At 40.8% G+C, this 26,117-nt stretch overlaps 1 long non-coding RNA gene across 6 annotated transcripts in view; it reads right to left on the bottom strand.

Moving 5' to 3' along the window:
- LOC142818789 (uncharacterized) overlaps positions 1-26,117 on the bottom strand; it is a 133,498-nt gene that overhangs the window by 34,070 nt on the left and 73,311 nt on the right. For 2 of the 6 annotated variants that reach the window (XR_012896433.1, XR_012896435.1), the window contains 3 exons: positions 21,307-21,347; positions 20,277-20,446; positions 15,460-15,736 (listed from right to left, as the gene is read on the bottom strand). This is a non-coding gene — a long non-coding RNA (uncharacterized LOC142818789). Of the gene's footprint in view, positions 1-15,459; positions 15,737-20,276; positions 20,447-21,306; positions 21,348-26,117 lie in introns of those variants that run through there. The other 4 variants (XR_012896434.1, XR_012896437.1, XR_012896432.1 and 1 more) reach the window with 3 other exon arrangements.

Genomic DNA, 26,117 nt, shown 5'->3' with positions numbered 1-26,117 from the left:
ACCCATAGACTTCCTTATGTGGGCCTGCCACTAGAGGGAAACAAAGGCCTACATTCTGCTAGTTTGGGTTACAGACCCCTATGCAAAAAACAAAACAAAATTCTCCACCCCCAACAAGAAAAACAAATACACAAACAGAAAAAGTAGTCAGGAAAGAAAGCAATGGCCTTGTGGTTCAGGAACTGCATTTGGATCCAAGAGACAGGTTGAAGTCACAGCATCTAACACGGCTACATCTCTATTATTATTCTACATGCAACACATCTACAAAGAATTTCTTGGGCAAATCATGTTAAGCTCTCTGAGCCTCAGTCTTCCTATGGGGCCAGTGATAAACGTCTCATAGAGATGCTGTGGAGCAGAATACACTGACAATGGTAGCATGGATGCACTCAGAAACTATAGTAATAAAAAGCAATAGGCAAGCCCATAAATAAGGCACATTATCTGGAGTCTCCGTCTCACTTTACAACACTGAAGATCAAGACAACTACACTGAAATCCAGGATAAGTGCAAACATGCCAGTGTGTAACTGTGTACACGGTTCCTATGGAAGAATGTCCAACATGGAACATGAACACACAGAGATGATGCTGATGGACCAGTTCCACTCCTGTAGGCCAATGCTCAACAGCCTAGTGAACAGCATTTCTGATGCAGCTCTGCATTCACTGATATCTGTTGGCACTACACAAGTGTAACAGAGAGGAGAATTTGATTTAGAGAGCACAAGTTGAACCTCTCAAATCCGGCACTCTCTGGTCTGGCCACATCCATAGTCCACATGATCTTAGTTAGCCAGATGTCCACTTATCCTGGATGTGGCCAAGTTTCCTGTGGTTCTATAAAGTTTGTTTCCAGCCACTAGTCCTGGCTCCCAGTGTTCTGTGCTGTTACTTAGCTCTAATTTACCCCAAATGTCTTCAAAGAGCTCAGTAAGCAGTGGAAGTGTTGGTAATGCTGCTAGACAATATTGACCTCCCAAGGTCTGGCAAATTCTCTAGTTCAGCACCCGTCAGTTCCCCAGGGTGCTGGACTAGAGAGGGTAAACTTGAAGAACAAACTGTGCAGAGGTGGGATGCAAAGACCATTGCCAGGTTACAGAATATACATACAAAAACAAGGAGACCACGTCACTGAATAAAGGGGCTATTATAATGTCTACCAACCAGCAGAGGTTTACAGGGTGAAGAGTACAAATGTGAAAAATTAAAAAAAAATCAAATTTTCCTCATTTATTTTGATTTTCTCTCTCTCCTGAATGGGCCAGCTGAAAAGTTAAAACAGAGAGGTTATGGAAGAGCACCTAAAGGGAGAATTGAGGCAAGTGTTTCTTTTTGGAGCTTTATGCTTAGAAGTTAGAAAAGTAAGTGAAACAGCTTATTATCAGATGGAATATGTGAGAGAAGTGGGTCATTCTTATACTCAAAAGATCACTAGCTGCTCCAGACATTTGACTGCTTGCTTGCTTCCATAATTCAGGCATTTATCTGACTTTTATTGTCCTGGTGGATATTCATTCATTGTATCTCTATGAAAACAAATTTCCTTAAATGGCCCTCTCTTTGCTATCTCTAATTGCAAGCTGATTATAATAGAAATCAGATCAAAGCACATCTTGTTGTTGATGTGACGGCAATATTAACAAAGGAACAGAAAATCCTACCCAGATTCAGGGAAGATATTCTACTAGAAAAATACATGCCTTTTTTTTAAAAAAAAGGAAAGATACATTTGCAGAAGGTGGCATTATACACACTCCTCTTTCGAGCCTATCAATATGCCATTTAGATTTATGGGGAAAAAATGAGAAAAGCAGGCATATTCATTCCCCATGTACAGGTGAAGCAGAGTTCTTGCAGACTCCTATATTCCGACAGGCATCTACAGTTCAGATTTTATCATCAGTCAGGGCCTGTGAAAGAAGTTCTGAATAATGAGAAAACTTTTAAAATATTAATACAGCCTTCAGTGCAGAAGGCTTTGATTTTACAAAACTGGCTCTTGGTAACATTTCTTCCTTAGGACACCACGATGGACCCAGACTAGTTATCTCAGCGTAACCTGTCATTGGTTTTATAAGTGCTGCTCAGATAGCATTTAGAGGAAACAAGCATGTTGATCATCTGATACAATTCCTGCATCTCTTCTAGATGAGTGTTAATGACATTGGAGCAAATTGTGAGGCACATCCCCCAAGTAAATAAACAGGATTATTTATAAAGGATGGTGAGATTCCTAATATCACTTTCTTTATATAATGGCTGCAATAATTGGTGTTGAACTATATGGCATTCAGATCCAACATTGAGAAATTGTGTTGTCTAGTGTCCTGATCAAATGCCTCTCGAAGCCTATGGAAAGACTCCCATTGACTTGATGGGCATTGTGTCAGGCTGCAGATTAAGGCTTTGGAGAAAGGTCTTTTGATGTTCCATTCCCAGCACTTTGACTCATTTGTTATGCCACCCTGAGCTATTCACTTCCTAGATTCCAAGGTCAGAAGGAAACATTTGGGCAGCTGATCTTTAATCCCGCTGAGTCTCAGTTTACCCATCTGTGAAGTAAGAGTCACAATACATGTATCAGAAAACTATTGGTGAGAGTTTTGATGAGTTAATGTTTATAAAATACTTGAAGAATTTCTGAGGAACAATATAATAAGTGCCAAGTGCATTAATTTTAACTATATAACATAATAATATAATTGTGTAATTAGAACCACTCATGAATGGCTGACAGAGGCTAAGTCTAGTCTGCAGAGCTTTCCTAGGATACCTTAATCCAGGAGGTATCCCGGAAAAGCTCTGCCATGTCCAAGGAATGTGTCTGCTTTTTCGGAACAATTTCTGAAAAAGCAGACGTGTTCTTTTAGTGTCCCTGTATTCCGGAATAAGGGATGTTCCGAAAGAGGAGTTTTTTTTCCAAAATTTGGCCCTGTGTAGATGGGCCAAATTTTGGAAAAGCCTCTTTCAGAAAAAAAAGTGCAAAAAAGATATGCAAATTGTGGTTTGCAATTGTGTATCTCTTTCTGACTTTTCTCTGCAGTTTAGACATAGCCTAAAGCATTATTATGGGCAATAAGAGTAAATATTTTATTTGCATCTTTGGACTCCAGTTCTCTTGTATAAGTCTGCATTGTTGCTACTAATTTGACAATTTCCAGTATTTAAACAATGACAAGGTTCTATATTTATGGAGCTTACAATGAATTATGAATCTGGATAGATTTGTAGTTGGGGGAAAAAGGGAAATTACAGAAACTGAGCTCTATTCATATACCAATATATGGGAGTTGAGAATCAGTCCAAATGAATAAATCTCAGATACTTATATGGCACCCATCAGCATATTATCTGTTAGAGTCAGGGAGCTGATATAAGTTTAGGGTCACATAGGAAATTATGAAAAATCAGGTAATTCAACCTGGATCTTCCAAGTTCTGGACTAGTTCCCTAACTACTGGAGCATCCTTCCAGTCTAAACCCAATGGACCTGATTTTCCACAGTCTTACATCTTTTCACCTGTGAGTGCAATTGCTAAGGTGTAAATGACAACACAATACAAGGTGCTTCACAATGGGTGATTAGCCCCAGTATTTGATCATTTCAGTACAGGAAGTTTACAGATGCCAGAAAAACACCTCAAAACAAATGCAATTTTGAATAGTACTCTAAAAGCCACCAACTTTGTGATCTGATGATGCACTGTGACACTTTCACATCCCCGGCTAAATGACATTTGTGACACTTGAGTAGAAACAATTATTAATAATTTTCATTTCATTAGGAGCACTACAATGAAATGTCAACAACTTCAAAAGTGCAGCAGAAGTGTCCAAATTAATTTTGATATTCTGAAGTGTAATTATTTTTGTAAGTACCAGACTGTGTAATCGCTTTTGGCGCTATTACTTGTGCAATCAATTATACTTAGATGTACTTATCTGTTTTCAAACATGATTTCCTTAGGTCACCTGCTGGTGGTTTTGATGTTTCTGTGGAAGAATGCTAGGAATCATTTTCCGAAATGTTCAGCCACACGATGGACTCATTTAAAAATTGTTCTACTTCTGCAACCAGCTATTTTATCTTACTATTAATGTGGTAATAACATCGATGGTATTAGAAAAAGACACCAAAATGTGTTGTTCTAAACGTTGTTTTCCTTTCAAATCCACTTTTTGTGCATCAAGTGGCAACATTATCACCATTTTATGCTTGTGCTCACACCTCTCTATGGGTGTGTCTACACTGCAGGGCTTAAATCGAAATAAGCTACTCAAATTGAGCTACGTCAATTGCGTATATTATTTCAAAATACCTTATTTCGAAATAGGACACATCTACACAGCACTTATTTCGAAACAGAGCACTCTTCCTCCAACTTCTCTTATTCCTCATACAATGAGAGTTACAGGAGTCAGGGTAAGAAGTCCTCCAGCTTGATAGTATTTTGACACTACTTTGAAATAACTGCCTGCTGTGTAGATGTGGACTAAGTTATTTCGGAATAGTGCTAGTTATTTCGGAATAGTGTTGCAGTGTAGACGTACCCTAAGTGCTCATTTTCTTTTCAAATCCAAAGTTCAATACCACGGTGGAATTAATTGAATTCCCTTGAGCTAAGCAGTCAAGCCAGCTCTGGTCAGAGACTAGCCAAACAAACTGTGGGTAAATCATCCACAAAGAGACATAGCTCCTACAGACTTGGCTAGCTACTGCTAAACCAGTCCTTTCATGCAAATGTTTGTGTTAGCCCGTGGTCCTACGATGCTTGAATGCAGAAAAGCCATAGGAAGGCATCTCTCCCAGGGCTTTCTGGAAGAGTCACACATCCAGTTCCTGGCTTAGAACCCATGTAGAGTCAGCTGGCAGGAGGGCCCCATTTGCCTTGTCAGATAAGGAGTCATTATCACATGTTGAAGCCTCTTTTCCTTTATGGGTGCATGGACCCTATTCTCTAACAATCTGGCTGCTTTCCTGACTTGTGTCATCCATGATGACAATCAGACTTGAAATCTCTTAGGAGAGATTCTGCAAATGACTGGTGGAGCATATGCTAATTATGCCTAACTAGCTGGAGTTACCCAGCGTTGCTCAGTCCTGCTCCCCACCAACTGATTCACTTCCCCTCCCCCACCCCACCAGCCTTCCTTCCTGCCAGCCTGTTCTCCTCCTCCCAATCTCCCCCAGCCAGCCCTGCTCCTGCTGGATGCCCCCCGCCCCGATATCCCCCGGTCTGCCCTGCTGCCCCCGACCTCTCCACCCCCCCAACCAGCTCTCCTTCCCATCGGCTGCCCTTCTCCCAATCTCCCCCGGTCAGCCCTGCTGCCCCAACCCCGCCCCCCGCAACCAGCTCTGTTTCCCACCAGCCGCCCCTCTCCGATCCCCTCCCGGCCAGCCTTGCTCCCCTCCCACCCATTTCCTCCCCCCCCCATCAAGTGTGGCAATTTTTTCTAGACTACCTGGTAACTGTAGCCACGGGGGGCAGGGCAGGGCCCGAGCTGTTGTGCATGTGGGGGTGGGGCAAGTCCCAGTCAGTGCTTTGGGGCCACAGGGGTGGGCACGTGACCTAGGGTGGGCGGAGCTGCCTCTGCCATGCGACAGGTTATTTTTGATTCTTACAGGTTGAGATCGGGCCCAATTGGGTCCAAAAGTACCTTAAAACCTTCTCCTGGAGGAAAGGCTATCCCATGGAAAGTTTGGTTGCAGTAGGTTTTCTAGGGTATGTCTAGACTATATGCCTATGGTGACAAAGGCATGTAGATTAGGCTACCTGGCATAGGAAAATGAAGCGGTGATTTAAATAACCGCCGCTTCATTTAAATTAATTGGCTGCTGCGCTGAGCCCATCAACTGTTTGTTGGCTCAGCGCAGTAGTCTGGATGCTCCGCGGTCAACATCAAAGGCATTTGTGGACCTCCCAGGTAAACCTCATCCCAGGAGGCATACCTGGGAGGTCAACAAATGCCTTTGATGTCGACGGCGGAGTGTCCAGACTACCGCGCTGAGCCGACAAACAGCTGATGGGTTCAGCGCAGCAACCAATTAATTTAAATGAAGCGGCGATTATTTAAATCGCCGATTCATTTTCCTATGCTGGGTAGCCTAATCTACATGTCTCTGTCGCCAGAGGCATTTAGTTTAGACGTACGTCTAGTGTCCAAGGTATTAGAGCATAAACATACAAACATTCTCCTTTATATATTAGATAATGTGGACTGAACTTAGTGTTGAAAGCACTGTGGCCTAGACCTTCATTTAGGTCCCTATCTTCCATTGATTTCACAGACTTCCATTGTCCCTGAGGTCCCACCACCTGAAATTATCCCTGGCCAGCATATCAAGTAACGGGGGCTTTGTGCATACATCAACTGTGATGGTGGATTCATAAGCACAGTGTTTTCCTTTACTTCTCCCAGCTCTAGCAGAACACCACAGTTCACTTCCCTGAGCCATTTAATCTCTCTCAGGATTATGAGTTTTGTGGCCTGTCACTATCATCTTCACCTGGGCTTACTATCTGTGCAGTTGTTGGATCACAAACCGGTGTTTGTCAACAGCATCTGCACCTGCATATATACACCGGTATTTAATTTTGTTCAGTTCTTAACAGTGTGATTCATCAACTCACATAAAATCCTCCTGTCTCTCTGTCCCATGGTATAGCCAAAAAGATGGCTCTGCAACAAAGTTCACATGAAGTCCACAGACTGCTTCTTAGCCAAAAGAGATCCTTTGCAGTATCATATGCCTATTATACTGTATGCTTGACCTGAAGCTTTTTGCATATTTCATCTTACTCACCCTCACTTCATTATCTTGATATTTATCTCTTTGTTTGCCAGCATCTTTGTAACAAGCTCAATTTGCAAATCAGGTGAGAAGTGTCTGGTGCATACTCAAAGGTGCATTGTCTTTCTATTTCACAGGTATTTCACAGCAGAGATGTTTTGAGCACATTTTGTACCTGCTCTTCTACATATCCCACAGTAGGCAAGAAAACCCTAGAAGTGAAAAGCTGTCTCAGGTAAGGATAAAAAAATATGAATTTGAATGTGGAATGGTTAAATAAGAGAAGAGAGTCACAGACTTGCTGACTTACTACTGTTCATTAAGCTTCCTCATTTAGTTTTCAGAAAGCCCGGGGGATGCAGATAGACTGTGTTGCTGAATCATTAGCCAAAATCCAAAGTGGGATTTTACCTGAAAGGAATCTGATTGTCTTAAACCATTCATCTGTAGTCCAGATGTGTTGAGCCACTTCATTGGTGGAAAGTGATCTTAAACTAGATTAAGCATGACCAAAATACCTCCAGTGTCCCCACAGATATGAGCTTTGAAATCAGGAGAGCACAAATGGCACCTTTGTTTCTTTTCTTCACCAAATGCTCCTCTGACAGAGCTGAAGATCTGCTCTGTGTTCTCTAATGTGGATTGCATGGAGGCCAAGTGGATGTATACCCTTGGTCATCAAGCTATATCTTTAACCCTGGTAGGTGTAACTGAATTTGATGAATTAGTAGCAGAAAACACGATGGCTGTGTCTACATTGGCACCCTTTTCTGGAAAAGGGATGCTAATGAGACCAGTCGGAATTGCAAATGCCGCGGGGGATTTAAATATCCCCTGCGGCATTTGCATGGACATGGCTGCCACTTTTTTCCAGCTTGGGACTTTGCCGGAGAAAAGCTCCAGTCTAGATGGGATCTTTCGGAAAACAAAGCCTTTTCCGGAAGATCCCTTATTCCTCTCAAAATCAGGAATAAAGGATCTTCCGGAAAAGGCTTTATTTTCCGAAAGACCCTGTCTAGACTGGCGCTTTTCTCCTGCAAAGCCCCGAGCCGGAAAAAAGCGGCAGCCATGTTCATGCAAATGCCGCGGGGGATATTTAAATCCCCCACGGCATTTGCAATTCCGACTGGTCTCATTAGCATCCCTTTTCCGGAAAAGGGTGCCAATGTAGACACAGCCACAATGTGGTGTACAGGCTACAACCTGCTTGTCACCTCATCTAAGAAATCTCTCGGACATTGATGGCATTGGTTGTATGAATGAAGTTGGCAAAACTTGGTCCCATTGTTGTATGTATTGAATAATAACAAAGGTAAATGGATTCTGCCTTTACTGCCTACCACAGACTCTCACTGATTTACTATCTCTGTGGGGTTGTATGAATATAAGTGAAGGCAGAATTTATTCCTGGATAGCTGAGAGACCAGTCCTGGGCAGTTGTGTGGCCCACAGAGGCCAACTTAAAAAATTCTAAACTGTCAGGAAAGCATGTTGTCCTGGTACCATCTCATCATTTAGAAATTAGACCACAAACAGCTAATGGTGTATCAGCCAGGTCTGTGTGAGCCTTTAGTCTCAAATCCTCTAAACTATGCACAACTCATCTGCTTTCAGGCTTCATTTCAAGCTTGAAACATAGCCCAACTTCACTGAAAGCTGGCTGAAGTTAATAGACCTAAGCTGAAGTCTGAATCCTCATCTACCTTGAGGCTTCCAGTTGGGATTTACACTTTTGTTTGAAACTGCTTTAAGTTTGGTGGTTTTGGAAGTTTCACTTGCTATTTTCGGATGTATCCTAATGCAGAGGATGTGAATGTAGGGAGAAAAAAAAAATCACACACCCCTCCCCCACTGCCTAAAATAGTCACTGAACATGCCTGTTTTTACACAGAGCAGTTAGCATTAACTATAATGCTTCTTTCAGCCAGAGCTGGATTAAGCCAGAAGCACTATAGGTCCAGGCATAGGGCCCCAACCCCTGGAGTCATGTAATCAGTTGCATAAGGAATGGGGAGTTGTTTAGTACTTCTATTGACCTCACAACTCTGCTAATTACAGGGTTGCTCCATTGTTTAGGCTTTTTTGTGGTTTGCCAACTATGTAATTACTTGGCTAGGCAGGGGTTTCTTTTTATTATTATCATAACCCTTTTCTAAAGGAAATTTTACAACATTTATTAATTCTAAAATTGAACACATTTATCTGCTGGTATTTACGTTCAAGCTTCAGCTGTCACTTAACAGTCTCCCACTGCTTGACTCATGCACCTGTTCATCAGTGATTTTTTAAAATGAGTTTGCCATTATTCAGCAGTCAGCCAAACACTAAAACCATCCCCAAAATGCACATTCTGGATTTAAAAGAAACTCACTAGTTCCAGTGACCAGCTCCATAAGGAGGTAAAAGCAAAAACTGGAAAAGCAAGTGGAGCTGCAAAAGGAAAAGGTGCTCAGAGTAGAATAGTTCAATACTAATCATGGAGAAACACATGACTGATTGTTCTGCGTGCTAGAATTTGCTGTTATACCATTTAGGCTGACCAACCAGATACGACATCCTTCCAGAAAGAGTCAAAGTTTTGGGAAATGTACATCTATGAGCATTCCACTTTGCAGTATTCCCTGATTACATGTGGCTCTGAGATCTTCTGGTTTTTCTAACAATCCCAATCAGATTTGCTGCTACAGTCCTCACCATTGTAACATTGCCTATGTCAACTCTCATTTGCTAGATTGTTTTCACTCAACACATAATTGCTTCTTGGACATATTCTTCCTGCGTTTTGTGCTAGTATACCATTAACCATGGCATATTTGTATTCTCATTGTAAAACCCTCAACTCTTTATCATAATATAAATAATTTTTTCTCGGTTTGGGTGGTCATCGGACATGGAAAACATGGACAGTTTCATCACTTGGACATTCATGGGAAACTCTGCCAGTCCATCAGACTTCTACACATGTGACTGTACCAGTGACTTGCTTTGAGCACTATTCTGTAGCTAACTGGAGTCTAAGGCCATGTCTACCTTACATAGAAGATCAACGCTTCTGTGGTTGATCTTCCGGGATTTGATTTAGGGGGTCTAGTGAAAACCCACTGAATTGAACTCAGAGGACACCCTTGTCAGCACCAGTACTCCTGCTCCTCGTGAGGAGCAAGGGAAGCCAACCGAGAGCATTTTGCTCCCGTCGATTCTCCTGCTATGTTGATGGTGTGGAAACAAGATTTAAGATATGTCGACTCCAGCTATGTAATTAATGTAGCTAGAGTTGCATATTTTAAGTTGATCTTCCACTGTAGTATAGATCAGGCCTCAGAATGACCCCCACTATTCTGTATAGGTTCTTATGTACACACTTGTCACTGTAGTATTGACTATCTCCCAGCACTTCATTAAGCAGTGTGAGGTGTTCTCTCAGGGTACATCTACACTTGCTCCCTAGTTCGAGCTAGGGATGCAAATGTAGATGACTGAAATTGCTAATGAAGTGGGGATTTAAATATCACACACTTCATTAGCATAATCTGGCCCGCATGTTATTCCACTCAACAGCTGATTCGAACCAGGAAGTGAACTCCTGGACACGTTAGTTCAAATCAAACCCCTTGGTTCAAACTAACATTACTCCTCAAAAAATGACGTTACAAAAAATGAGGAGTAACGTTAGTTTGAAACAAGGGGTTTGATTCGAACTAACATGTCCCGGAGGGCACTTCCTGGTTTGAATCAGCTGTTAAATGGAATAACGTGCGGGCCAGATTATGCTAATGAATAACGGGATATTTAAATCCCCGCTTCATTAGCAATTTCAGTCATCTACATTTGCATCCCTAGCTCGAACTAGGGAGCAAGTGTAGACATACCCTCATCCTCTCTAAAGAGAAGTGTGTACAGTGGAGTGTTTTATTTTGGATTTTTTTGGTAACCTATACACACACATACACAGCTATGTTTATGTCGAAAGGGAATGCATCTGGTGCTAAGAGTGAAGGGTAGAGATGTTTGTCATGGTCCTTAGGTCCTCAAGTAGTTCACACCAAATTCTCAAACTGACCCCTACTCAAGCTCTGAGCCCTTTCCAGATAAGCAGTACCCTTACAATAGAATGTTCCATTGTACCAGATGAGGGGTGTCTATTCTACAGTGCAACTTTCCTTCTGACATACTCTAGTTTCCATAGTCTAATATACACATATCATAACAAAATACAGTTTGCCTTTCTTTAATGTTACCATTTTTGTTTGCTTTTCCCCCAATTTGGCAGGATCATAATCTCTCCTAACAATGCGTAGTTCTCTATTCATGTTGACCCTATAATTGTGACCACTTGACAGAATCACCATAGCAATAAAAGATCTCATGAAATGAACTTGGGGCTCAAAGATCTGGGAATAAGACATTCAGTTGAAACACATTTATGATCACGTAACTGTATTAGAATGTCGATGCATGTCACAGGATGCACAGTATTCGTGTGTGCCTCTGTTTTCTAATGCCAAATATATGAAACAATATTTAGTAGCAGCAACAGGAATAATTGACAGTTGGCAATGTGCTTGCTGCTCTCCTGAGCATAAAGTCTTTATATCCACCCTATAGAGTTTCTTATCTGAAAATGTAAGTGACACTTTAAAATATGGTATTCCCCAAGAGGGTACAATCCGAGTTCCACTTCAAGCCAATCAGAAATTTCACTTTCATTCTTTGACCGCACATTGCTCTGCATCTTGCATTATTAGATTATCATTACAGTGTCTGACATTAAGGCCAGGTCTACACTAGACCTGGAAGGTCTCCTTAAGGTACACAACTCCAGCTACATAAAATTCACAGCTTGAGTTGGCTTACCTTAAGCCAAGATTGGTGCTGTCTTCACAGAGAGATGCTGATGGGAGCAAATGCTTCTGTCTGCTTCCCTTACTCCTCGTGAATGCAAGGAGTACAGGTGCCTGCTGGAGCTGCCCACAGCAGTCGATTTACAGGTCTTAACTAGATCGAATGTCAGATCTCTGGCATGGCAAGTGAAGACATGCCCTGAGATGTTTCCTTAGTTTCTCCAGAAAGCCTGGACAACACATGGTCTCATGCACTTCATTAATTTGAACAGTGGATCTAAGCATAAAAGCAATTTTTGAAATACATAACAAAAACATTGATTTTCATTCAGTTCAGAATGGAGAGTTTATAGGATTTAAGAAGCCAAGCTTTTTTTTTTCCTTTTTTAATAAAGTTATGTTAAAGCCATGTTAAGGGCCAAATAGGAAGTAAAAAAAAAAAAAAAAAAAAAGAGAGATAAGAGGCAAAATGCATTGAAGTGCCTTTCTTCTCTAGTCTAGGCTTTTTGGCTTGTATTAAAAGTCAAATTTTATCATGATGTCCTTTTCCCAACACCAATGATTGTTAGGGCTGACTTCTTCCTGTCTCTTGGCTTAGGGAAGTACTTTGACTGTTAGCTACCTTAAGTCTAGAAAATCCAGCTTAGGTGGTGCCAGATTTGGTGTGGAAGGCCCTGACGCTAAAGCATTAAACTAGCACATCAAAGTTGAGGATTTGGTTCCTGGTTCTGTCCTAAATTTTGAGTGTGTGACCTTCCCATTGAAGTCCATGGCTTTGCTCCCATGCATAAGTCTTTGCATGATTAGTGTCTTCATCTCTCAGTATCTGATTTCCCCATCTTTAAAATCCAGTCAATAATGTTTTCTTTTCCCCACCTTTTATTTATCTTGTCCATTTACATTGTATATTTTCTGAATCTGGAATTATCACTTGCTACATCTTTGTACAATACCTACAGTTGGGCCTTGGTCTTGTGATATGCATTACATACTGGCATATTTCATTGTTGAAGATTAACACAAGGCACAAGCCAAGAAATAAGAACAGGCTTCTATCAACCATTGTGGGATTTTTTGTTGAGTGCAAATAAATACACATCCACACGAAGTGTGATGGGTGCACCGCCAGTGTAGGAGCCAAGTTGAAGATTCTTGCTCCAAGTGTCAGCAAAACACATGCTCCACTGTGCATTAAAAGGATTTGAAAAAAGTCAGCCTCATGCACGACTTGTTTCATCTCACGTTTTGAGCCCTGAATTCATTCCCTCAGATTCCAGTGCCAACTTAAAGGCCAATGGCCACACCTTGGAACAAACAGGGTGCTTCATGCAAGGATGATGTTTGCATATCAATGCTTTCCTGTGTTAGAAAATTGCTACTGAAAACATGTTCAAGTTGGTGCATACAATGTTATAACACTTTGCCTATTCCAGACTGGCCAGAACAAATTTGATCCAGCTCCAGGAAGAGAACTTGACAAAGCTTTAGCAAGAGGTTCCAAGTTGTTCAAACATCCATGTGCCATATGCTTGTGAGACTGCTGGGCTAAGGTAACTGTGGATGCTACACTCACCTGCCAAAGATCAGGAGAGAGGGTGCTGTCCTTTTAAGGGACTGTGGATGCCCATTTAGTTTAACAACCTCTATGCAACTGAGCTGGTTACTCAGGAACATAGCAGTGATTAGCTGAGTCAGAGCTTAAATGGCGGATCAGTGTATGTGGTATTAGCATCTGTTAATGCAAGCCATAACTGAAACTAATGCAGTTACCACTGTGGTCACACTAAGATACCAACTGCTTTCTAGAGGACATAACATTTCAATGATTTAATGGGAAAGATGTGTGCTATAAATATTGGCTTTAGTTCACAGACAGGCGCAATACTATGTGACCATATCATGGGCTAACAGACCACAAGGAGGATAGCTTCAGGGGGTAGCCAAGTTAGTCTGTACAGGATAATCTTAAAAAACAACAAATGGCTGAGTAGCACTTTACAAACTAACAAAACATGTAGACGGTATCATGAGCTTTCATGGGCACAGCCACATCTGAAGAAGTGGGCTGTGCCCACGAAAGCTCATGATACCATCTACATGTTTTGTTAGTCTATAAAGTGCTACCAGACCATTTGTACTTTAAGTTTACACAGGAAGGATGTACTTAAATGCCAGAGATGGCAAGCTCCATGCCATCATTTTTCTTGCTACCTCCCACAGTGCTCAGCCCAGGAAAATGAGTGATAGCTTCTAAAAACTTGTAATGATTGACTTATATGCCAAGAACCAGTAGCCAAAACCATTTTTAGTGACGAAACATAAAGAGTGATTTAGTGGGTACAGCAAAGAGCTGGAAATCAGGACTCATCTGCTGCTTTTGTGTGTCTGCCACAATCTTGTGTTGTGACACCATATGCCACTCAATCTGTCCATGATTCAATTACTTCATCTCTCAAACAGGCATTACAACAATTATTGGCCTTACAGGCCTTAACTTGCTATTTAAAGTAGATCAAGAAGAATTACATCTTAATAATTATTTTGCTGCGTGAGAGGCTCTCCACCTTTCTAATAGTTGAAGTGGGAACAGATTGGCAGGCAGCCCTACAAAGACAGGCATTGAATGATGGGAACAATTATAAAACGATTGTCAATATTTTCATCAAAAGAATTAAACAGAGGTTGCAATATGACCAGCTCTGTGTAGATCTTGGTAAGAGAGTTGATGTTTTAAGTTCATTTCTAGGCATGGTTCTGATTATATCAGTTCTAGGGTCACATGTCTTCTGTATATTTATGTCTCTCTAGGTTTGTTTAAATTACCATAGCTTTGGGGGGCAACCATCATACCATGATCAGACCCCATGTAATGCTTTTACAAACCCAACAATAGAGCTCCATCCAGGGCTAAGAAGAGGAATTGTCCCACAGATTACCCCACAGGTTATCATTCTGGGGTAAAAGGGTGAAATCTTATGGCCTGACTAGATGATCTCATGTTTCCTTCTGGTTTAAAAAACAACAATTATGATTGTGTAACATTTCTGCTATAAAAAATATAGACCGGTTGCCTCTACTTTCATTTCTCAAGACTAGAAGAGGACTATCGTAGCCAACAGGCAAATGTTACCTACCTAAATATCACTGACAGAACATTTTCAAGGTTAAGGGGCAAGGTACACATGTATACAAAGACCATTTCACATTGGTACCTGGCATTGGCCACTGTCAAAAGACAGGGTACTGAGCTGGTCAGACCAATGGCTGTTCTTATGTTCTTATTGCTTCAGCAGTATAGGCCTAGTGTAAACAAGAATCAAACCCAAAGAGTTTACAGGGGAAATCCTTGCTCTATTGAAGCCAATGGGAATTTGTCATGGGCTTCACGAGACCAGCATTTTAACCTACAGAGAAGATAATTGACCCGTAGTGTGTGTGTGTGTGCGTGTGATGGTGGGGGGATATTGTCTGTAGTCAGCTCTAAAAAAGATTACTCTTTTCTAATTGACTTGTATACCAATCAGGAATGGTACAATAACTTCACCGAGGCTGTTGGCATTCTTGCAAATGGGAAATCACTGAGTTGAATTATTGCCAAATGCATTATCCTTAAAGGGTTTGATCCCACAATGTGCTGAGTTCCTTGAAATGAGTGGAAATGTAAACACGCCCAGCTCCTCTCAGGGTTGGTTGTAAAATTAATCTAGGAAAATGGTGTGATGGCTCCGTAGCAGCAATGGAGATATTCATTTGAAGAACCATAATTCAGGCTCGGAATGCTGACTCTTGATTTATAGATAAATGTGTTTATGACAAGGGGGCACTTAATATAATAGGCATAAACTCCTAGTGGGGAAAGAATTTGCTTTTGGTGTGTAAGTCTACGACCCATGCTGGCCAATCACATTTGGCAAGCTCCCAATACCTTACTCATGCTGCATACAAACTTTGTGCAGAGTCCAAAGGAATCAATGATGCTTCTCATTCAGCAAAATATTTCTCAGGGTGGGTAAGGGTATCAGAATCAGGCCCACTTACAGTGTTCACAGCGTCCCTTCCATCTCTTCTGCTGCCTTTTACAGCTTTCTTAAATACCCTGGCGATGAACAATACATTGAGTTATTATATCTTCAGCAAGCTATTTTATGTTCCATCTAAAAGAAACCACTGAGACATATTTTTGCCTTTGTACCTTCTGTTTCCAAACAAAAACATTGGCTTTTAAACAGACTCTGTATAACCAATACAAATGTATTGACATTTCCTCTGCTTGGTAAATTAACTATTAATATTTAAGAAGGAAAACAAGGAAAGTGTTTCTTTTAAACCCTGGCTCAACAAATGTCTGAACACAGACCAAAGGAATTTGGTGTCATCCTCAACTCACCAAGCTACAGAATGTGTTGACACTTTTATTGTTAAATGTTGGAAATAAACTATGTTTTGGCCACTGAAAGTAACATATTCATGTAGCAAAGCAGTAGGCAAAGTATTTCTTGCACTGAAAATGTATTTTTTTATTTATGAGCTGAATAAGCCAAAATCCAGGGCAACATTAAACTTGAGAGATCAAAGTCGCGTACATTTTCCTTATAATGTTTCTATTTTCCTTACACATTTGACTATTGTGTATTTCATTATGGCCCATATGTATAAATGACTAGCACTTACAAACTGTGGATAACTACCTAGATAACCTAATTTCTATGTGCATTCATGGTAGTAACACAAAAATGGCTCTGGGTCAATGCAGTTTACTAGTGCTGTGCAGAGAAATGTCATTCTGCTTTGTGGATGATTTCAATATTTCAAAATGTGGTTTTATTATACTAGGAACAACACTCCCCACTCCCTGCAAAGTTGAAATTCTCCATAAAGGAGATAGGAATCAAAGCTTTGTTAATCTTCCCTGGAAGTAGGGAGCCTGGAAACATTAGTCAACAACTTGAGGCAGATGGGTAGCTGAGGAGACAGGCAGGTGAGCTGGACGAAGATAGGAAGGTTTTCCAAGTAGGTTAGACATTTCCTGGGCAACAAAAAAGGGCTATTTTCTCACTGGCTTCATTATTTCAGTGGGTCTACTTGGAGAATAAGGCACTGCAAATCTTCCCAGGATACCCAGGGTTGTGAGGTGACTCACTAGCACCTGCTCTTAGCATGAAGAAGTTTTGCTTATGCCATCTTGGATTAGCTCAATAACTCCACTAGCCACTGGCAACACAAGCACTGCCTTCCAGGCCTTAGCAGGCCTCTTTCTCTGTAAGGCTAGTGAGAGACATGCACCGAATCCTGCATCCTTTGAGAATCCCTCTGGAATGCCCAGCCCCATTACACTGAACACTCAAGGTACGTTTACACTACAGAGGAAGATCAAAGCTGCTGCTGTTGATCTTCCAGGGTTTGAATTAGCAGTCCAGTTAAGACAGCTTAAGACAGAGGGGCACTCTGGTCGATGCTGGTAACCCTGCTTTCATGAAGAGTAAGGGAAGTCGAAGGAAGAATGTTCTTCCTTCGACTTTCTGCAGTGTAGACAGCGCCAAAAGCTGAGTTAAGCTCCTTCAACTTTAGCTACGCAATTAATATAACTGAAGTGGCGTATCTTAAATTGACTTTGTCTTGTACTGTAGGCGTACCCTCACAGAACTCTGAGAACCTCCACTCTCAAAGAAATAGTAGATACCTGTTTGCTCTGCTTAATACACAGCATAGTGACAATACATTTATTATCAAAGATATTAAAATGATAAGTAAGAATATTGGAAGTAAATGGTTACATATAAAAAAAAATCATAGCACGCTTCTTAGAGCAATGTCTTGTGAGTTGTTTAGGCTCTATCTCCCATAGGCTAGCTTACCTTAGAGTCCTTTTCCCAGCGTTCTCAGCCATCTTGGCTGAAATCCCTCTTTCATAAGATCAAGATCACAAGCATCTCATCTCCACAGATTGAAACATGCCAGGATGTATCTCTGCACAGATTTACCAACCAGATCTTTGGAAAAAGGATTCCCACCTCTGCTGTTTACCTCTTCCTATTACTGTTTCCTTCTAAAATCTCAGAATACTTTCTATTGCAAGGCATGTAATACTCAATGGTCTACGAGGGAAATAAGTGTCTCACCTCTTGTTGGAAGACATGTCTCAAGACAGGTTACCTTTGAGTGACCTGCCATTAACTACACGGTGTAGAGAACATAATTTTATATATATAACTCCTCACATGTTTCCCATATGTGCATCTCAGAATGATTATGCTGAACAAAGAATAAGAGAGTCGGAGATAGATGGATGTCACCAACCTTATTTGCAGCATGTAGTACCTGTGACACAAGAACCTCTTGATGCCAACTGGCAGAGGAATCCCCGGGTTCATGAAAAGGGAGCATTAAGGTCTATACTGAAAGTCTGAGTCACACTGTTCATCATAATCATCCTGAGATGCACATATGGGAAACGTGAGGAGTTACATATATATGCTGAAAATTACGTTCTCTACACTCTGTAGTTCAAGGTAGGTCACTCAAAGGTAGCCTGCTTTAAGAGAAACTTCTTCCAACAAGAGGTCAGAGACACACTTATTTCCTTTGTGGATCATTGAGCATTACATGTCTTGCAATATAAAGCATACCAAGGTACTCCTGTCCATCATTGCATCCTCTAAGCACTTTCCATGTAAAAGTTGCTAGCAATTGTGGCATCCCTACTGGAGTCTCTGGCTGTTCCTTCAAAAGAAGGAAACAATGTGATCCTTAACTCTTAAATAGAAAAGATCAAGCCATTTTCAATAAAGTACAACCAACTTCACTCGCTTTCCTCTGATTTAACTAGTCACTTGTAAACACACACACACACACACACACACACACATATGTGTGTGTGTGTGTGTGTGTGTGTGTGTGTGTGTGTGTGTGTGTGTGTATTTGCATTTAGTCCTGTGTACCTTTGCACTTTTGGCTTGATGTATGAACCCAGAATCAGCTGCACCATGAAATTGAAAAAGCAACTGATGTCCTGTTATTTCCGCTAAGGGACTGAAGCAAAAGGTGCCATTCATCTTGTTAGAGGTACCATTCTCATAACATTCCCAACCTCATTTTTCCACCTCATGGGGTTTGGATATATCTGACAAGCCTAACTGTGAACCTTCTTGGGTTCACTTATCACTGTACAAAAATGAATTTTTATTTCACGAGTAAAGTAACTAAAAGACTTTCTGAAAGGAAAATGCTCTCCAAAAGGTTAATAGCTTCAGTTGAACAACAGAATATTTAAACAGTTCAGTTCTATGATCTTCTCTTTCAAGCACTGTCAGAAGATTAGGACACAGAGCACATGTTTCTCTTATGACAAATGTAGTATTTGTTCTTTCCTGATGATTAATTGTGGGGAAATATAAAATGAAGTGAAGCACATATTAATTTCTAAATTCAAAGCAGCCTAGAAGGAAATCTTGGGCTCTGCAAATCTCATTTTAATGTCCATTTGTTAAAACAGAACACTCTGAGTACTTTACTTTAGTACCTTTGTTTTTGGCATTAAGACTGAAATGTTTATAGTGTAACATATGCTGCTTATCAAACTCAACTGCTCTAATATATTCCTAACTCTGGAGATTTCTGTTCTTTACATAGGTGGATTTCCAAAAGTTTATGATAATGGCTGAATCTTTAAGGCCTAGCTCCTTGGGATTTTATGCATTTAATTTGCCTCTTTTAGGGGGATTTCCGCTAGGTATTTTTTACCTACATGTCCACTCACTTTTACAGCATGTCACTTGCACATGGTTATCACCTGCCATTACTGGTGTTATTGATGAAAATATGTCTTGTTCACAACTGGAGGCCAGGTAGTGATGGCTAATAATCTGGTTGTAAATGTGTCTCATATCAGAGTATTGAGCCGAGTATTATACCTGAAAGTCATTTGTGTTCTCAGCAGGGAGTGGTACCTGCCCCTCATGGATGGATGCTGTGAACATCGCACTATCTCATCTGATCCATTGTGTCCAGATTCATTCACTCTACCAGGAAACGGCAGCAGCTAGAGCTATACAAATAACAAATTCTTTGCATTGCTGGCTGCAACAGAAACTAAAAACAAATCCACCAATCCCCGACAGTTTGTGTTGAAAAAAATGTTGTTTGCCTGAAATAAAAGGCTTTGTTTTGATTGAGGTTTTTTAGTGCTTAAAAAAGTGATGTAAAATTGGAAACAGTCATTTCACATGAAAAAGTCTCATTTCAGAAAGTCTCCAACAAATTTAACTGACACAATTTGGTGAATTTTTATCTGAACTTGCTAGATGTTTTGGTTGGCCCAAATCTGGATTTTGATGTGAAAAAAATTTTGGCCTAAAAATTTTAGTCAGCTGTAGCATCATAATTTAAAAGTAAATACTGATGGAGTTTTAACTTTGCTACTGCATGACGCTTCTTTTTCCCAGAACCTCTTTAATATCCAAACAAGTTATCAGCAGTTAATTGGATCTATTTTACCAGCATAGAACAATTTCTGTAGGGCAAGGTATACAGTAGACAGAACTATGCTTTCTTTATGCATGTTGCTTGTGCCTATTCTTGTATGTATATTTTCCTTATGCTAACCTTAGTAGTTGCTTGCAGATGACTGTGCTACTTACAAGCTTTTGCTGAAGAATATCTCAATTTCTGATATCAAAACTCAGCCCAAAGATGTCATTATTACTGGTGGGTCAACATAGAAGTCGATATTGGACAATGTGGCCTGTCTGTCTACAACAACCAGGCCACACTGAAGGACCATCCAAACTTTCAAAGTGGTATTCATTACCTGTGGGGGAAAAATATGCTTATGTGGCCACTGTGACATGTCTTAAACTCCCCCTCACTCCCCCCACACTAAACATGGCAAATTGCTTGACTCTTTGTTTCCACCTAGACTATGAAATATAAAAGGCATGATGAGCAAGTAAAAAATGGAGAGAAAAAATGAAGCTGACCTTGTCAGCTGCAATTACATTTTCCAGAACTAGTAGCTGAAAGATAATATAATTCAATGTCTCTGTTAGCATTCAGCATTGTTAATTCATGGGCAGGTAATTTAGATGAACTCTCGATGAGAAATTGAATTTGAGGTGACTCAGCAGGAAAACCTGTGCAATCTCTTTTTGAATGGAAAGTAGTTACGAGTTATCACTAGCATTGTGTTTGATGCAGCAAGCATTTGTATTGCCTGTACCGAGGAAGGAGACTTGCCAGTTGGACAAATATTACATTTATTTCAGATAATGTTGCACAGTAAAACACAGAGGAGCAATTAAGCAGCGATGAAAATTTCATGACCCAAGCTCATGGAAAAGTCTCCCATTTTGAGAAAAGTCTCACTTTTCCTCTGACTTCCCTTACTCCTTGTACAACGAGGGTTACAGGAGTCAGAGTAAGAAGTCCTCCAGCTTGACAATATTTTGACATTATTTCAAAATAGCTGACTGCTGTGTAGACGTGGACTAAGTTATTTCGAAATAATGTTGCTGTGTAGATGTTTGTGCTATTGTGCGTCTGGGAAACGATTGGCATGAGCAACACTTTGTGGGCATGGGATCCCACATCAGTGACCAGAATGAGTTCAAGTAGAGGAAGAAACATTATGAATTATCCCCACTCTCCCCTATTTTCTCTCCATGAACGTACCTTCTTCTGAATGGACTCATGTTCGTTATGTAGCATTTCTCCTGTGGAACAAACAGGGAGACTGACTGTTAAGGATGACTTTTAAGGGTGACGCAGCCTGTTTCGCCTGAAGTAGCTGGCTAGCTCCAGGGCTACGTCTACACTGGCATGATTTTGCGCAAGAACACTTTTGCGGAAGAGTTCTTGTGCAAAAACTCTTCCAGAAGAGAGCGTCTACACTGGCATATGCCTTTGCGCAAGAGATGTGCTTTTGCGCAAGAGCATCCATGCCAGTGTAGACGCTCTCTTGCGCAAGAAAGCTCTGATGGCCATTTTAACCATAGGGCTTTCTTGCACAAGAAATTCATGTTGCCTGTCTACACTGGCCTCTTGCGCAAGAACAGTTGCACAAGAGGGCATATTCCTGAGCGGGAGCATCAAAGTTCTTGCGCAAGAAGCACTGATTTCATACATTAGAACATCAGTGTTCTTGCGCAAGATCTCGTGGCTAGTATAGACAGGCAGCAAGTTTTTGTGCAAAAGCGGCTGCTTTTGCGCAAGATCATGCCAATGTAGACGCAGCCCAGATGTCGCTGTCTGATGGTAGTGGAAATTTGGCCCATGTTCCACCCCTTCCCTCCTCTGACTTGAGGCATAATGCATTCCTGGAGACATACTGAGACAATAGTCTACGTACTGCTCTGCAGGGACTACACATATGAGTAAGGTTTTGCAGATTTATACCATGTATATCCAGCCTACTTAGAGTCTGGGGACAGAACAGACTGGAAACTCTGGCAGAAAATGAATAGAAATGCTTCTGATGGGGTGATTTATTCAAATAGTTTGGTGAGTCAACGAGGAGCAAGGACAGTTCAGGTCCTTCAGCCTTTGTCCCCCAGAGACCTCAGTAAGGTCCCTATTGTTTTTATTGTTTTGGGGGGTGGCATTTCATGTGTTCGGGTTTGTGCTATTGTGCATCAGGAATATTATGTTATACTCATCCATCAGAGTAGTTGCATTCCCATGTTCCAAAGGGACAGCACTCTGTGTTGTGGGCACAGTAAGGAGTCACCTTAGATAGAAATACCAGGTGTTGCAACAAAAAACCCAGGATTTAACCCGTGTAACAAGGGGGTAGAAGCCACTCCCATTAACAATCAACAAGGAGGTTTAACAGAGGAAGTGCTAGATAATAATCAAAACAGTTTATTCTTGCAGGACAGCCGAGATTTTAAGAGAGCAATACTTGGGACATTCTGGGAATCACCCAGACCAGTTAGGGATTCTGTCACTCTGGGTGCCTTTAAGCTTGTGGGCTAGCTACAGGGGCCAGATGCTTCAAGCCATTGCAGCACAATGCTTGTTTCCAGTAGCCTAGTTACACTTGACAGGCGACCTTACAAGGTCGTAGTGCATAGGCTCCAGACTGAGCTGAAACTTCTGCACCAGCCCATTTGCCTAAACCCCAGAAGCCTGGCACAGGCCAGCCATATGCGTCTGAGTGCAGTATAGAAGAGAACATACAAACAGCCCTATGATATCAGACTCCATCTAGCCCAGTATCATGTCTTCTGTCAATAGCCAATGCCAGAGGGAATGCGCCAAAACAGGTCATCGTTAAGGGAGCATCTACACAGCAGGGCTTAACTTGAAATAAGCTATGCAAATTGAGCTACTTCAATTGCCTAGATTATTTCAAAATAGCTTATTTTGAAATTGGGAGCATCTATACAGCCCTTATTTTGAAATAGAGCACTCTTCCTCTGACTTCCCTTACTCCTTGTACAATGAGAGTTACAGGAGTCGGAGTAAGAAGTCCTCCAGCTTGATAGAATTTTGACATTATTTCAAAATAACCGCCTGTTGTGTAGACATGGACTAAGTTATTTCAAAATAACGCTGGTTATTTCAAAATAATGTTGCTGTGTATATGTACCGTAAATACTGTCCCCTATTCCCAGCTTCTGACAAATGGAGGTTAGGGGGACATCCTGCCCATCCTAGCTAGTAGCCACTGAAGGACCTGTACAGCATGAATTCTGTAGTTCTTTTTTGAACCCTCTTATAGTTTTGGACTTTACAACATCGCTTGGCAAGAAGTTCCACAGGTTGACTGTGTTGTCTGAAGAAATACTACTTTTGTTTGTTTTAAACCTGCTACCTATTAATTTCATTTGGTGATTCCTAGTTCTTGTGTTATGGGAAGGAGTAAATAACTCTTCTTTATTCACTTTTTTCACACTAGTCATGGTTTTAGTCTAGTCTAGGGTCTCTCTATAGTCTTGACCTATAGAGATACCCTAAATTCAGTTTGCTCACATTGCTTCAAACAAAAATCGCTGAGATTCATTGATTGCTACTCAAAATACTGTTTTACCTGCATTTTGACCCGATTATTTTTTCTGGTCAAATACATGTTCCACAAAGCTCTTTCCCCCCCGTCCTTTCTCTCTAGTCAAACTGAAGTGTGGGAATTAAACTTGGTAATATTTTTTATCATAATGCAGGGAGCGGGGGGGAGGGAGGAGGAAGAGAGAAAAACAGGAATAATGTGGTTTTAAAGTACTGAACTGAGGACTTTACTGGTCTCTCCTTCTCCCGTACATTAGAGAGATAAAGTATTCTGCTTTGAGCAACTTAAAATGATGATTTTACTTTCCTGAGCAACATTTTTTAATCCTATTGCCATTGTGCTGACCTCTGCAAAAAAAGAATTGTCACAACTTTCAACTTATCCAGTTTTGCTTTTAACTCTCATTACATTCCCATAACACAGCCAACACAGTGAGGTGTGTTTTTTTAAAACAGCTTTTCTCCTTGGGGATATTAAATTGAATAGCCAATCAGAAGAAGTTCCCTCCTCTTGCACAGTTCTCACTGGCTCCCTACACTGAAGGCCTTGAAATGTCTTATTCCTTTGGAAAGGCTTGTGTTGCCAACAGCAATGCTTTTGTGGCATCTACAACTTACTTGGTCTAAGAGCCTACAATGTTCCTAGAATGCTTTTAAAAGGAGAAGCTTTCTCTCTCTTTTATCCATATGATGTCCTATGAATATATTTTGCTGACTGCTTATTTGAACAAAGTCCATATTTTAACATAGTGCCTTGGCAGACTACATGTTGGTACACACAGCAGGGATATTTGTGGAGTAAGCAACATGCTCTGATCAGAGATGCCTGAATGCTGTATGTGACATTTTTAAGAGAGGTCTTGAATCTTTTTGACATCACAGCCTGTGCAGTTCAGGCAAGGCACAGACATGCTTGTCCCAGGTATTTATATGCACCCTACAAGATTTGCAGAAGGCTATGATAAGATGACGAACCTTCCCCCTGGTGGCTGTCCCAACAGCCCTTAAGAGCGTTTAGGATACATGATGCCCTATCAAAAGGAGAGTGAGACAAATGGGATTTGGAATGAAACTTTTTTGATGATCACTAATGCCATTGCAGTCCACCAAAGTCACTTTTTGAACTTCACTGCTTTCATTTCCTATATGGACATGAAGTCTACATGAGATAGCGAAAGGGGCAATTTGGTATGCAGCTGCTGTCCACCGCAGGAGAATTCCACTACTTCTGTGAAGGTAAGGAGCTAGCTGTCTGCAAGCCGTCATTAAGCCTTGAATCCGGAGAGCTGCCATATCTACTACTACTGCTCTGAACTACATTGGTAAGCAGCAGTTTGCCTTACAGCCACTGAAGCCTTTATACATAATGCCTGAGCTACTCTGATCTGCATTGCTTTCCCCAGCTGGAAAGTACATTCTTCTGAATGCCAGCGCTTCACTACCAGGCATATGCAGAGCAAAGGCAATGTACTACTTGCATTTTCAATAAATGGGACACACATTGATTCTCTGAGTGATGGAGGGTATTCATAAGCCAACTGCATATTCAAAAGATGAAACCAAATATGTAAGGATTAAATACTTCACTGAAACAGAAATTACAATTATGACACTTTTGTTTTTAATAGGAGTGAACAGGTGGTGCTTTAAATCTAACCAAGATTAACCTATATTCAATAACTTGAGCACTCAGATTGACTCTAACAAACACTGGTTAATTATGCATTCTTGGGAGGATGTATTTTACATTGGGTTTTCAAATTAGAATTTGGATCCAGCCAGAGTTATCTTCCCACTGCAGTTTTAGTACATAATAAAGCAGAGGATTCAGGGCATAAAGAATATTCAGAGAAACTTCGCTTTGATTCCAGCTGTAGTTGTCTACACAGTGTAATTGTCGCATTTTCCATGAGTGGCAATTAAAATCTATCTACAGTTTCTTTAAAGCGCTGTTTGTGCCAGGACAGAGCACCCTCACTCTGAAGAGATAACAGTACAGCACTTCGCTAAATCTACTGCTTGTCTCAGGAAAAACTGAAATGCTAGAGCTGCTCTTTGTTGTTTTAAAGGTATAAAAACAGAATATACACACTGGTCAATAAAATCTACTATCTCACTCTGAAGTAAAAAAGAATGGAATTGTCTAAAAGATAGATTGAATTATTAGTTACCTTAGCTGTCTGAGAGATCGGACTAACCCCTGTACTGAGTTATGTTTCTATTATTTCTCTGTTTCAGAATGAGGGGAGACACTTCATCGATGTAAATAGTCAGATTTAAATAAGGACACACTTTTTAAACACAACACTGAGTTTTCTTTACTGCATATAACATAATTCAATTATTTAATGCTTGTATTTTTACCTGGTAGCATCAATTTTTATTTTGAGTAGATTCTTGTTGTTTTATCTATAAATATTTCTTTGCTCATTTTCCTAATGAAATGCTTCTTGATCTAGATTCTAGCTCGTACTCTG

The sequence above is a fragment of the Pelodiscus sinensis genome, chromosome 18 (genome assembly GCF_049634645.1).
Source record: "Pelodiscus sinensis isolate JC-2024 chromosome 18, ASM4963464v1, whole genome shotgun sequence".
In the NCBI taxonomy this organism is placed as follows: Eukaryota; Metazoa; Chordata; order Testudines; family Trionychidae; genus Pelodiscus; species Pelodiscus sinensis.
This window is presented reverse-complemented; position numbering and strand designations above follow the sequence as displayed.